Below are 13,211 nucleotides of genomic sequence, written 5' to 3'. Positions count from 1 at the left end.
ATAATTATACATTAAACTAGGTGGTGAGTACACAGGTATTTATTAGACAACTCAATCTTTTTTGCATGTCTGAAAAGAAACATTTCATAAATTTAATTATTTAGGTGAAAAACTGTAAGTATCCAATGTTTTATTTTCTCCCTTAAAATAATAAAAGTATTTGTATTCTAAGTGCTTGCTTTCATCCTCAAAAAAATAAAGAGCATTTGGGAAGCAATAAGTTTGAAAACGGTTAAGTGTCTTAAAAACATTCATCTTTTGATCCAGTAATTCCAAAACCAGGAAACCCTATCTACTTAAATGATCCAAAATGTAGGAAAAAACACTACATTATGATATACCAACTTTATTAGTACTTGTTCAATTGGGAAATGTTTAAGTGAAATCTTTATGATTACATGCCATCTACAAAACACATTTATAACCAATGTTATAACCAATGTCTGATATGAAAAATGTTTATAATACAGTAAATAAAAGTGAACATACATTTGCACATATACTCTCCATTTCACAAATACAGTTTAACCATGAACTCAACAGGTTTGAACCTCACACATCCAATTACATGTGGATTTTTTTTTCAACGGTAAATCCTACAGTATTACACAATACCCAGATGGCTGAATCTGTGGACATGGAGCAACCCCGTTACAGAGGACCAGCTATAAGTTATACACAGATTTTCGACTGCAGGGAGGGTCAGAGCCCCTCATATCCACCCCGATTGGTTCAAGGGTCAACTGCATACACATAAGCTCATCACAAAGAATGGTAGGCAATCTGTTCGCTTTCTTCTTAACAGTTGTCAGATGTTTCCAAATGGGCATATAGGGCTTTTTTAAAAGGAAAAAAATGTTCAAAATATTTAAACAGAAATGAAAGAGAAAGGCCACTTTCATTTAGGGTGAGCATTTCTTCCTTTGGGACCTGGGCTCAAAAACCCATCCCACACAGCACTTCCAGCTGCCACCACAAAATGCGGTTGGCACGTAACAGCAAACCTATCTGCTAGCCCGAAATGCATCATTAAATTTTTCATTATTTACAACACAGACACAGATGCCTAACATCAGATGTAAGGAAGTACACAGGACATGATATGAAAAAGACAGCAAGGTTTTCCAGCACACACTAGGTCTGCAGTACATGGGGGTACTGTAAAAATGTTTGTCATCTTATCCAACACACTTGAGAAATGGTACAGTGCCAGATATAATGGGCAAGCTGGGAGCTGAGGGACAGACCAGAGGAAATAATCTGCAGAGCCATTAAAAAAAAAATCACAGTTCCTTCCTCTTTGACCCAGTAGAGTCCATTTTTCTCCTCTTGGTTACCATGCTTCTCTAAATACCATGAATTACATAGGGATTTTTTCATCATAATTTTTTACATGTTTATACCCATATGTAGAATTAGAGACTCTATAGATTAAGCCCAGAATACAATCAAATCATAATTTTAAAAATATCCAAAAAGATTCAAGCAGAATACAGTGGCTCCTGGAATAACTAAGACAAAGAATGAGACCATGATACATTCCAAAGTTCCAGAATGAAAATAGATTTTCTATTACAAACTCTACTTAAGTGAAACTTTACAAAAGAAATATCATGTTACATCGCACATTACAGCAAAAAAAAAAACCTTTCACAGCATCATATAAAGCATTTAACATAGAGTGCAGACCATAATGAGCATTCATCCATGTGAATAATAAGTATATTTCCTTTACTTTAAGGTATACTTTTCTTCATAATTTAAAGCTTCAGAAATTGGGATTCAGCTCATAACAATGTGCATAATTAAAATACGTTTTTTTCCCTAAAAAAAGAATGAAGATTCAAACAGATAAAGAATAAAGTATTAAACAGAGGAGCCTGACGGGCTACAGTCCATGGGGGGTCGCAGAGTCAGACACGACTGAGTACATGATCACATTCCACAAGAAACGTCAACCAAGAAGTGAGGAGACGCAGCACTATACATGGTTAATACCTGCCATGAAGGCTCCCTTTAACACTCCTAAGAAGCCTTTTAGGCAAAGACTGTATTATTCCATTTCTAGATGGGGAAACTAAGGCTCAGAAAGGCTCAGTGAGTTGCCCAAGATGACACATCTGACTCAACCACTGCAATATGCCACACACTCATCAACCACCTTACTCTCACCAGACAGACTTCCAGATTTTTTTAAGGGAGTACCGAGAACTAGGGCTTCCCTGGTGGCTCAGATGGTAAGGTGTCTGCCTACAATGCAGGAGACCTGGGTTCGATCCCCTGGAGAAGGAAATGGCAACTCCACTTCCAGGATTCTCACCTGGAAAATCCCGTGGATGGAGAAAGCCTGGCAGGCTACAGTCCATGTAGTTGCAGAGTTGGACACGACTGAGCAACTAACACACAGAGAACTTAATACTGGCTTGTCCAAAATCAAGCTTGTTTTTTTCATTTCCACATTCCTCACAGTCCCTACCATCCACCTGCCTGTCCCTGCACCTCTCTTCTGAGCTCCAGACCTGAATTTCCAACTACCAAGTGAATGTCACTGGTCATTCCAGAGTTGCACTGTCCAATATAGTGGCCACTAGCCACTCATGGCTGTTTACTTGAAAAGAACTAATGAGACTGAGGAACTGAATTTGTTATTTCATTGTTAATTAAAAGTTAAATTTAAAAACCTGATAATTACTGGAAAACTTTTAAGCATGTTTGGAATGGGCTAGGCGTGTGAACCTACTTTTCCAACTGTAGATGTTATGAACTCTAAGTACAGATCAAGTATTTCTGATAAATCACAGCATCTGAATTAATTTATGCTAAAGTATGCAATTGATTTTAAATACTCAGTACTCAGTATGAAGAAAGAATGTAAAGTTGCTCATTTTAAATATGACATGTTTCAACGTGTTGAAAATGGCATTTTAGATGCACTGGGTTAAATAAAATACATTATAAGATTATGAACTCTAACCATCATTTTTTAACTCTGTAATGTGACTACTCAAATTTTAATCACATAAGTGGCTCACATGATTGTCTACTGCACAGCAGTCTTCCCAGAGGTTCCTGCTGCCCCACCATAGTCACCAACAGCCCACTGAACAGCATCACCATCCCTCTGGCTCCTTATCTGATCATCAAAGTGTTGTGTATCTGGCAATGACTGGATGATGGTGGTGGTGGTAGTAATTGTGTCTGACTCACAGAATCCGCTAGGTTACCCTGGAGCCAGAGCTCTTTGGAGACCGGCGAACACCACCTATTATTTTGACTTTCCTCTGGGGGAAGAGCTGCTGCTGCTGCTAAGCCACTTCAGTCGTGTCTGACTCTGTGCGACCCCATAGACGGCAGCCCACCAGGCTCCCCTGTCCCTGGGATTCTCCAGGCAAGAACACTGGAGTGGGTTGCCATTTCCTTCTCCAATGCATGAAAGTGAAAAGTGAAAGTGAAGTCGCTCAGTCACGTCCGACTCTTAGCGACCCCATGGACTGCAGCCCACCAGGCTCCTCCGTCCATGGGATTTTCCAGGCAAGAGCACTGGAGTGGAGTGCCATTGCCTTCTCTGGGGGGAAGAGCTAGTTGCTACCAAAAATTGCAGCAGAACTTTCTGTGCCAATGAGAATATTCTCTATCTGTACTGTCTGATACAGATATCATGACTCCCGTTTGGCTACTGGCCACATGAGATACAGCTAGTGTGCCTGAAAAACTAAACTTCAAATCTTAATTCATTTAAATCAGTTTAAATGTAAATACCCATATATAATGACTACTGTATTAAGACAGCACTGCTGCTAACCTATCTGCTTCATCCAAAAGTCTGGGCGTCACCTGTCTCCTCCCTCCCCACCAACTGCCCTTTCTTCCCCAAAAGTACATGTACATACACGTACATATACACACACACAGAGACACTCAGTTAGCCAGTCCTGTGTTCTTTAAAGCTTTCAAAAAAAATAAATAAATAAAGCTTTCAATTCCAGATGCTTCTCTATCCTCACTGTCACTACTTTCTGTTTCAAGCTTTAACAAGATTAAGGCCCAGCCTCTTAATCGGCCTCTCCACTTAGCCTCCTCCTACCCACTCTTTGTAAAATGTAAATAAAGTTTGCTATTTCCTTTACTCAAAAGTCTCCAAAGTCCTGCCATTGCCCCAAGGTCAAACTCTAGACTCTAACATAACTGACAAAGCCCATCGTATAGGTGATTCACTTGGCTGTATTGCAGAAAACACCACAACACTGTAAAGAAACTATACTCCAATGTAAAAAAAAAATAGATGACCAAAAAAAAGACTATCTTTTCCTCCACTGAATTACCCTCCCACCTTTGTTGAAAATTAATTAACTATAAATAGGTGTCCATAGTTGGACTCTCTACTCATTTCCATTGATGTCTACATCTGTCCCTATGTTGATACCATTCCTGATCACTGACCATGATGGTCACTGACAATGCCTGTCAAGACATTCTTGGGGAAAAAATAAGGTGGGAACACTTTAACAGGCATGAAGACTTACTATAAAACTACAGTAACTAAGTCTGGCCCTGGACCAAGACAGAGAAACAAGTGGAACAGAACAGAGCCTCGAATTATTACAATGCAGTTGAAAAAGGAAGGAATTGTCGATAAATGATGCTGAGAATATCAGGAGCCATATCGGAAAAACAAAAATAAACTTTGAAACATATGCAAAAATCAATTATAGGCAGATCATGGAGCTATATGGGAAAGGTATAGTAACACTTCCAAGAAAATAACAAAAGAGTAACTTCAGGACCATGGGGTAGGGAAAGATTTCTTACACAGGAAAAGCACTAACCAGGGGCTTCCCTGGCGGTCCAATGGTTAAGATTTTGCTTCCAGTGCAGAGGGTGCAGGTTCAGTCTCTGACTGGGGAGCTACGATCCCACATACCTCGTGGCCAGAAAACCAAAACATAAAACAGAAATGACATTGTAACAAATTCAATAAAGAATTTAAAAATGATCCACATCAAAAAAAAATTTTTTTTAAGCACTAACCACATAAACACTAACTGGATTACACTAAAATTAAGAATCTTGTTCTTCAAAAGACACTGTCAGGGGCTTCCCTTTACCACTGGTGGCTCAGTGGTAAAGAATCTGCCTGCAATGCAGGAGACGTGGGTTCGATCCCTAGGACAGGAAGATCCCCTGGAGGCGGGCATGGCAACCCACTCCGGTATTCTTGCCTGGAGAATTCCATGGACGGAGGAGCCTGATGGGCTACAGTCCACCGGGTCATGAAGATTCGGACACGACTGAGTGACTAACACTTATACTTATTGGTGGTCCAGTGGTTAAGAATCCACCTTCTGATGCAGGGGATGTGGGTTCAATCCCTGTTTAAGGAACTAAGATCCCACATGCCGCAAGGTAACTGACACTACACGTATTTCTGGTAGTGTCATTTCACAAATGAAGGAACCCCAGAGAAGAGCAGGAATCACATACATTTCGTTTTGGATCTGTTGAGTATAAGGGGCATTCGAGTGGAAACACTGGACAACAGCTCTTTGACAGGAGAGAGAGGAAAAGCTAAAGAGGTAAGGCAACACGAATACTCAGCACACACATGAAAAATGAACAGGTGATGAGATCACCCAGAGAAATTCAAACATTTAATGACTGTGGGAAAAAGGTTCAACAAAGATGACTAGAAAGACAGCCCAGAGAACCAGAAAGGAAAAACAGAAGTGTGATCTAAAGACTCTGAGAAAAGTGAGAGTTCTACCAAAGAAGGAGAAGTTGACTGTGTCAAATGCAGCTGTAGTATGCAATTCTGAAAACGGCTCTGAACGACATCTACCTTTGAGTTTCTTGCTATTGTGTAATCTTCGCGAGCCTGTGCTTGACCTAGGACTCCCTTCCAGTGAACAGGATACAGCAGAAGTGATACAATGTCACTTCCCAGGTTAGGTTACAAAAAGAAGGACTAGTACCTCCCTCCTCCTCCACAGACCCCTCAATCAAGGAGAAACTGGTACCAAGTTGCTAGAGTAATGTTACACAGAGACCCAAATGGCAGAGAGACTGACTTCTCCATCAGACATCCAGCAAGGACCTCAGGCCAGCCAACAGTCACACAACTGAGGTGGAAGCAGACCCTCCCCCAAGTGGAGTGCTGAGATAACCAGTCCTAGTCGACACCTGATTGCAGCCTCCTGAGCGACCCTGAATCAGACACATGAAACCCAGATGCCTGACTCAAAGAAATTATGAAACAATAAATACCTGTTGTTTTAAGTTTGGGGGTAATTCACTGCATACCAATGGACTATCAGTAAGGCTGCTAAGAGGTTAAATAAATGGATAGAAAAACAGCCAGTGCATTTAAAGAAAGACACTGGTAATTCAAGCAACACAGTTTCAGTGAAACTGTGGAGACAGAAGCCAGACAGAAACAGAGAAGAAAACTGCAGGTGAGGAAATGGAAACATAAAGCAAAGGCAGACAATTCTCTCAACAAAGTCTGGCTGTAAAGCAAAGAGCAAAAGTCAACTTAAAGCAAGAGACAGAGAAAGTATGAGCTGAAGAATCTGTTTAAGATGAGAGAGGCTTCTCTTAAAGTTTAAGTGATGATAAAAAAAAAAAAAAAAAAAAAGAAGCCACTCGGGTGGGGAAATACACTCTCAAGGAACTTCACTCTATTACCAAAGAACTCCTCTCAAGGTGCTCAGTACCTCTGCCTTGACGGAGAACTGGCTCTTCCAGGATGCTCTTCCCACGCAGTCCTCTCAAGTGGAGGCTGTGAAGACGCCCGCGTGCCACGCCCGATACTGGGAAATGAGGCTGGTACCCTCCTTTCTTCCACTGCCACCTCCAGACCACTATTTCTGAACCCTCGTATAAAAATCCTGACTCTGCCTTCCATGCTACTCAGTAACACAGTCTTTCCCACCCCCGCCTCTTCACCATCAGCTAGTGATGACCTGGACATCCTCCACGCTCAGTAAGGGTAGGCTGGCCACTGGTTCTCATGGCTACTACCTCCGGTGCCACTGCTCCTGGATCATTCCAACACTATACACACGGATGAGGTGTCCATCTAACACCAGCTCCCCTAATCCATCATCTTCAGTGAGCTACTCTCTATTCTCTGGGGAGGGCCATTTATAGCCAGTTGGGACTTCACTTAAGTGTACCATTATCCATTCAGTCATCAAATATTTAGTAAGCATCTATTATTTGCTCAGTAGAGAACACATGACATATAGTTCCTATTCTCATGAAATCTCTGACATAATTTTTCATATTTGCCACAAAGACAACATGAAAGGATCTAGCTGAAGTCTAGACACATTACAACTACTACATTTCCTTTATCAGTCTAGGAGCCATGTCAATTCTAGGAAACTACAGCGCTACTGTCTGATGTGATCTAGTTCACCCATGCTGTAATCCAATCCCCTGGTGAAGCTTCTAAAACTACTTTTTAACTTTTAGAATTATCGACTCTATAATACTGCCACAATTCAATATGAGATTCCTCAACCTTTAAGTGTATAACTGTGCTGCCCAGTATAGTGGCCAATAGTCACAGTAGCTATTTAAACTAATTGTAATATAATTAACAATACAGCCTGTCAGTCACACTAGCCACATTTCAAGTGTTCAAAAGGCCCATAAGGGGACTTCAATGGTGGTTCAGTGGTCAAGACTTCACCCTGCAATACAGGGGATGCAGGTTCTGTTCCTGTTGAGGAAACTAAGATCCCATATGCCTTGGGGCCAAAAAACCAAAACATAAAAAACAGAAGTACTGTTGTAACAAATTCAATGAAGACTTTAAAAATGGTTCACACCAAATAATCTTTACAAAAGAAGGGCACATGTGACTAGTGGCTACTGTATTTGATGGTGAATAAGAGAACATTCCTATCATCACACAAAGTTCCGCTGAATGGTGCTGGTCTCAAGTTTTGGGTAGTCACTTCTTTCTTCCCAGAAAAAAAAAAAAATTTAAATGACAGGTCATCTTCCAGTCTCCTGAGCACTCTCTGAGGCTCCAAAATACCCTAAGGAATTCCATTTTTCAGGATCATTGTCACGACATCATCAAAACCACCACCCCAATGTCCTTATCAGGGCAGCGGGATTTAGAGTATTCACCGTATTCCAAGCTCTATGAGCACTATCTCATTTATTCTTCACAATAATCACATCGGATAGGACTATTATTCTCATCCTACAGATGAGAAAATTAACTGAGTTTCAGACAATAAAGTAACTCACCCAAAGTTCTATAGCTAAGAAGTGACAGCAATCCACAGGTTAAGCAAATTAATACTGTAATTATTTTGCTTTTTTTAAGACAGCATACCTTTTCACAGAAAGGAAAAGGATGCCCACAACATTCCAGCCAGATCAAACCATCTTCATATCACTCACCTGCCTTATCGCTTTCTTGCCTTTGGGTCCTGCACATGTTGTTTCCTCCACGTGCATCCTTTTCATCTAGCCAAATCGTACTTATCCTTAGGAGATCTCATCTTAGATCTTCCCACAATCCTATTAGGGATCCATCCTATAAGCTGATGTAGAAATCTGTATGTCACCTATCAAAGCACTTAACATAGCAGACCACAAAAGTCTGTTAACTTTTCCTCTTTTCCCACTACAATGAAACTCCTTGCTGAGGTTCGATCCCTATTCAGGGAACCAGATCCCACCTAAAAGACCCGCAACCAAGTAAATGGATATTTTTAAAAACTGCTTTTAAAAAGAGAATATTAAAAGTAAACACTAAATGGCTTCACTGTCATTTAACTGAAAATAAAGTAATTCACAAACATTTTTCCCATATACTATGTAAAACAATACTTAAAAACCAAACGTCAGGGAATGACCACTAATGGGTTTGGGACTTCTTTTGGAGAGGATGAAAATGTTCTAAAATTGATCATGGTGATGAATGTACCAAAAAAAAAACTTAACTGTACACTTTAATGGGTGAATTCTATGGTATGTGGATTATCCCTCAATAAATCCATTATATTTAAAAAAGATCTGTGGGTAGTTAAGACTTAAATTATAAAAACAAATATTAAGGGAGGGGGGATTGGGATGGGGAATACATGTAAATCCATGGCTAATTCATTTCAATGTATAACAAAAACTACTGTTATGATGTAAAGTAATTAGCCTCCAACTAATAAAAATTTAAAAAAATTAAAAAAAAAAAAAAAAAAACAAATATTAAGCCTGTGGAAAAAAAATACCTAGAGGATAAAATACTTGTTACTTTTATGCAATTTTAAAATAGCTTAATGCCATATTATTGCACAAAATTTCACTGGTTAGGAAAAACAAGAAACTGAAAACAGTGTCTGCCTTCAGGAACAACTGAATGGAGAAGAGACTTATTTTTTCCCTGTGTATTTTTATAACTTCTGATTTGATACATGTGTTTAAAAAAAATAAGTGTATATATGATCAATAACAATAACATCATACCTCTCCTTGAAGTGAAGTGAAGGTTGCTCGGTTGTGTCTGACTCTCTGTGACCCCCATGGACTATACAGTTCATGGAACTCTCCAGGCCAGAATACTGGAGTGGGTAGCCTTGCCCTTCTCCAGGGGATCTTCCCAACCCAGGGATAGAACTCAGGTCTCCCCCATTGCAGACAGATTCTTTACCAGGTGAGCCACAAGGGAAGCCCTCTCCTTAGTACAAGTATAAACTCCCAGGATGCATATTTTGTTCTGAAAAGAATAAAGTATGAAATATATATATTTTTAAATATATATGATTTTTTTAAAATATAAAATATACATTTTATATTAATCATATATAAATCATAAAATATATGATTTATATATAATTTAAATATATATATTTATACATATATTTATTTTAAATCAATCCAAGGAAGTAAAAAACTGATTCTTCCATTTGCCTCCATCTCACACTAAAAAGCATTTAGTCATCTCTCTGTTATTAGACATCAGTCAGAATTCTTTCCTGCCCAACAGTCTGACACATCTTTAAACAATGACACAGTTGATCATTCCCTCCTCCTTGAAAACTTCCTTTCCTTCATTTCCAGTACACCATACTCTCCTGGTTTTCCTTCTACCTCAATGGCCTCTTATTAATTTTCTTATTAATCTCCTTTGCTGAGCTCCTCTTCATTTCCCCAGAAGGTAAGCTCTATGAAGGTTAGAATTTTTATCAGTGTTGTTCACTACTATATTCCCAATGGCTAAAAAATGTACGCAGAACCATACTCAAAAAATAACTGTTGAATGAATAAATGAATAAGCCAGCACCCCAAAGGCTCACATTTTGAAAAAGCAAGTTATAGAAATAAACTGTATTACACATACATTTATGCTTAATTTACTTTATTACATTGTATGTCTGAAAATCCATAATCAATACACTGCTTGTAATTAGCCAAAATATTTCATTCCCTTATCTTTCTCCATTTTTGTCACAGTATGTGCAAAACACATGAAATATCTCTTATACTGCTTCTAAAATCATAAATGTAGCATAGAAAAAGAGCAGTTGTTGCTTTAAGAATCTTCGCTTTTCATTTCAGTATTAAAGTTGACCTAACGGACTGACACACTTATCTGACTTCAGTAATTTAAAAAAAAAAAAGGGGGGGGGGGAATACCACAGTAGACTCAACAAAGATATCACAGTAATGACTAGTAAATGACATTTCTTAAAATTAAAACATAGTGGTTTTCTCAGACATAAGAAATCCTAAAGAGAAATAGATCACCCTACACTTTTCCCAAATTATATGACTGCATTCCAATAAGGAGAACCACCTCCCACTGTCAGACATGGAAATGTCATTTTAGCAAAATACACACATAATTTCACCTGGTATCTCAGTTCACATCTGTCCCCATATATATTCAATTAAGTCAAAATATAAGACAAAAGCCAAAACCAGGTATGTGAATGTTAATCTTTCCAAGTGACTAATCCAGTATCAAAATCATTATTATATCAACTTGTAATCTGACTTGTCTGAATAGTTAATTAAATCTTTTGTTTATAATTACAAGTGGACCACACCTATTTTCACTTAATAGCTATTATATCATCTGTTTCCTATAAGTTTCTTCAAGCAGAAGTATTTGCTGGAGGATAACAGTCTGCTCATTAAGTAGACATATTAAAAAAGGCAACCACTGACACTCACCCTGTATATTTCTCTCTTGGGTTACAGGAAAGCACTTCTCTGGCTACGTTCCCAAATAAATTGAATAAGCTTTGGGAAAGTCACTGCTTAAATTCCATTTCATGACGGTTTCTCTTCCTCCATAAATCAATTAGAGAGAGTCATACCTACTTCCATCCATTACATAATACATGTCCATCTCAAGGCCTGTTTTCCCAGCAAGAAATCGCTTAAATGATACTAACTGACAGGTAAGGACAGGGAGTTCTGTAATCTGATGGGGAGCAGAAATCCAGAAAAGGAGATTCTGATTTAATGTGCTAAGTTGTGAAACACTGCTGTGAAGAACCTTAGTCTTAGTAACCTCTCCCTATGCAGTGACAGACACATGCTCCCAAAAACATTTTAGGAGCACCTGACTTTAAGAATGTTTCTCAAAAATGGAGGGACCTACCAAAAAATTTTATTCCACTTCATTTTAAGTGTCTAATAAAGACATGCAATTGAGAAACTTCAGAAATCTCCAGTAATTATCAAACACAGGCTAGCTAACTGTCAAGATCTACTAAAAACTGAGTTGCAAAAGACAGTAGTGCTTTAAAACATTTAAGTATGTTTCACGTAATTAGAGCCAACAGGAATGTGCAAATCGTTCATTTCATCCATCCAAAGCAGTCAACCACAACCACCTGCAACTACTCCTCAGAAACGTGACTTCCAAAGGAACCACCTGATCCTCGGGCCTTCTCTTAAGGGCCAGGATAAAACTTGAAGATGAGGTACACAGATCGTTTAGGCACCAAAATAAATAAATAAAAGACTGGAATATAACGCCTTTCAGGAATTAAGTGTAAAGGGACCTATCACCTAATGTTGCTGCCAGAATGAAGTTGTCTAACCCAAGATCTCTGCTCCTCTTCAAGGGTGTAAAACTCCTAACCCGTCCACGCTCCACAATTTCCCCACCCTGAGCCAAAAGCTTCCCTCCTCGACCCCCACCCCGCCTAAAGGGAGAAAAAAAAAAAAGACCCCAAGCCCTAAGTAGAAACGTGAGACCTAGTGCAATAGCTTCTCCAACTGCCTAAAAGGCAACATCCACAGCTCATCTCCTTTCTGGAAGCCAACCCTCCATCTCCTATCTTACTACTTCACAGGAGAGACCAGAATTCTCGTCTCTTTCAACGCTGCACATCGGTACCCAAACCCCAGACCCACCCGACCGCACCCCAGCCTCCCGGGGCTCCCCGAGGCGTGCACGTCCCCACCTCGCCCGCAACATCACGCCTCTGAAGCCGGCCGCCCGCAGCCCCCGCGGGTCCCCGCCGTCGCCGCCCCTCCAGCCGGTCCAGGGGCACCCGCCGGTGGGCTGGGTGGGGCCGCCCTCTCGGACGTCCCATCCCCCCCGGCAGGGCGCGGAGGGGGAGGGGTCCCCGCGCCTCACCTACGGCTCCGCCCTCCCCGGGGGCGCGCTGCCCAGACCCAGCCAGGGCCGTGGGGAGGAGCGGGCGCAGGAGAGACGAGGGCCCTGGCGCCAGCGACGGGCGGGAAGCTCCAGGCGCCGCCCGATCCCGAGCTGCCGCCACCGCGGCCGTCTCACCCTCCTCTGGGCTGCCGATGCCGCTGCCAGCCCGGGCGCCGCCGCCGCCACTACCGCCGCCGCCACAGCTCGGCCCGGGCGCCCGACGTCACCGCGCCCCGCCCCCTGCGCGAGTCCTCAGCCCCGCCCCGGGCCGACGTCAGCGCGAGCCCCGCCCCCTCCCGGCCGCGCCCGCTCGCCGTCCCGCAGCCTCCTGGGAGGGCGATTCGGCAGTGCGCGGGCCTCGCGCCGCTTTTAAGGGGCTGGTGGGCTGGGGGTTGGCGGCTGCGGGCGCACACGCGTACACACTCCCTGCGCGGGGCGCTCGGCGTCTGTCTCCTCCCGCTTGCCGTAGGAGGCGGCGCGGCACCGACAGTGGGCAACCACCACCGCCTCGGCGGACCGGTGCCGTGGAGCCGGGGCCCAGGTCTCCCGGGGCAGGTGGGTGTCTCGCCCCGAGGCC

The 13,211-nt window shown here is 41.7% G+C and overlaps 1 protein-coding gene across 15 annotated transcripts in view; it reads right to left on the bottom strand.

Moving 5' to 3' along the window:
- Nucleotides 1-12,855, bottom strand: part of ERC1 (ELKS/RAB6-interacting/CAST family member 1) — a 265,228-nt gene extending 252,373 nt beyond the window's left edge. For 7 of the 15 annotated variants that reach the window (XM_070453238.1, XM_070453242.1, XM_070453246.1 and 4 more), the window contains exon 1: nt 12,614-12,852. The gene's annotated coding sequence lies outside the window, so the exon portion shown is untranslated. Of the gene's footprint in view, nt 1-12,437; nt 12,458-12,613 lie in introns of those variants that run through there. The other 8 variants (XM_070453248.1, XM_070453249.1, XM_070453251.1 and 5 more) reach the window with 5 other exon arrangements.
- Nucleotides 12,856-13,211: the final 356 nt, after the last annotated feature.

Source organism: Odocoileus virginianus, chromosome 23 (assembly GCF_023699985.2).
Source record: "Odocoileus virginianus isolate 20LAN1187 ecotype Illinois chromosome 23, Ovbor_1.2, whole genome shotgun sequence".
NCBI classification, from domain to species: domain Eukaryota; kingdom Metazoa; phylum Chordata; class Mammalia; order Artiodactyla; family Cervidae; genus Odocoileus; species Odocoileus virginianus.
This window is presented reverse-complemented; position numbering and strand designations above follow the sequence as displayed.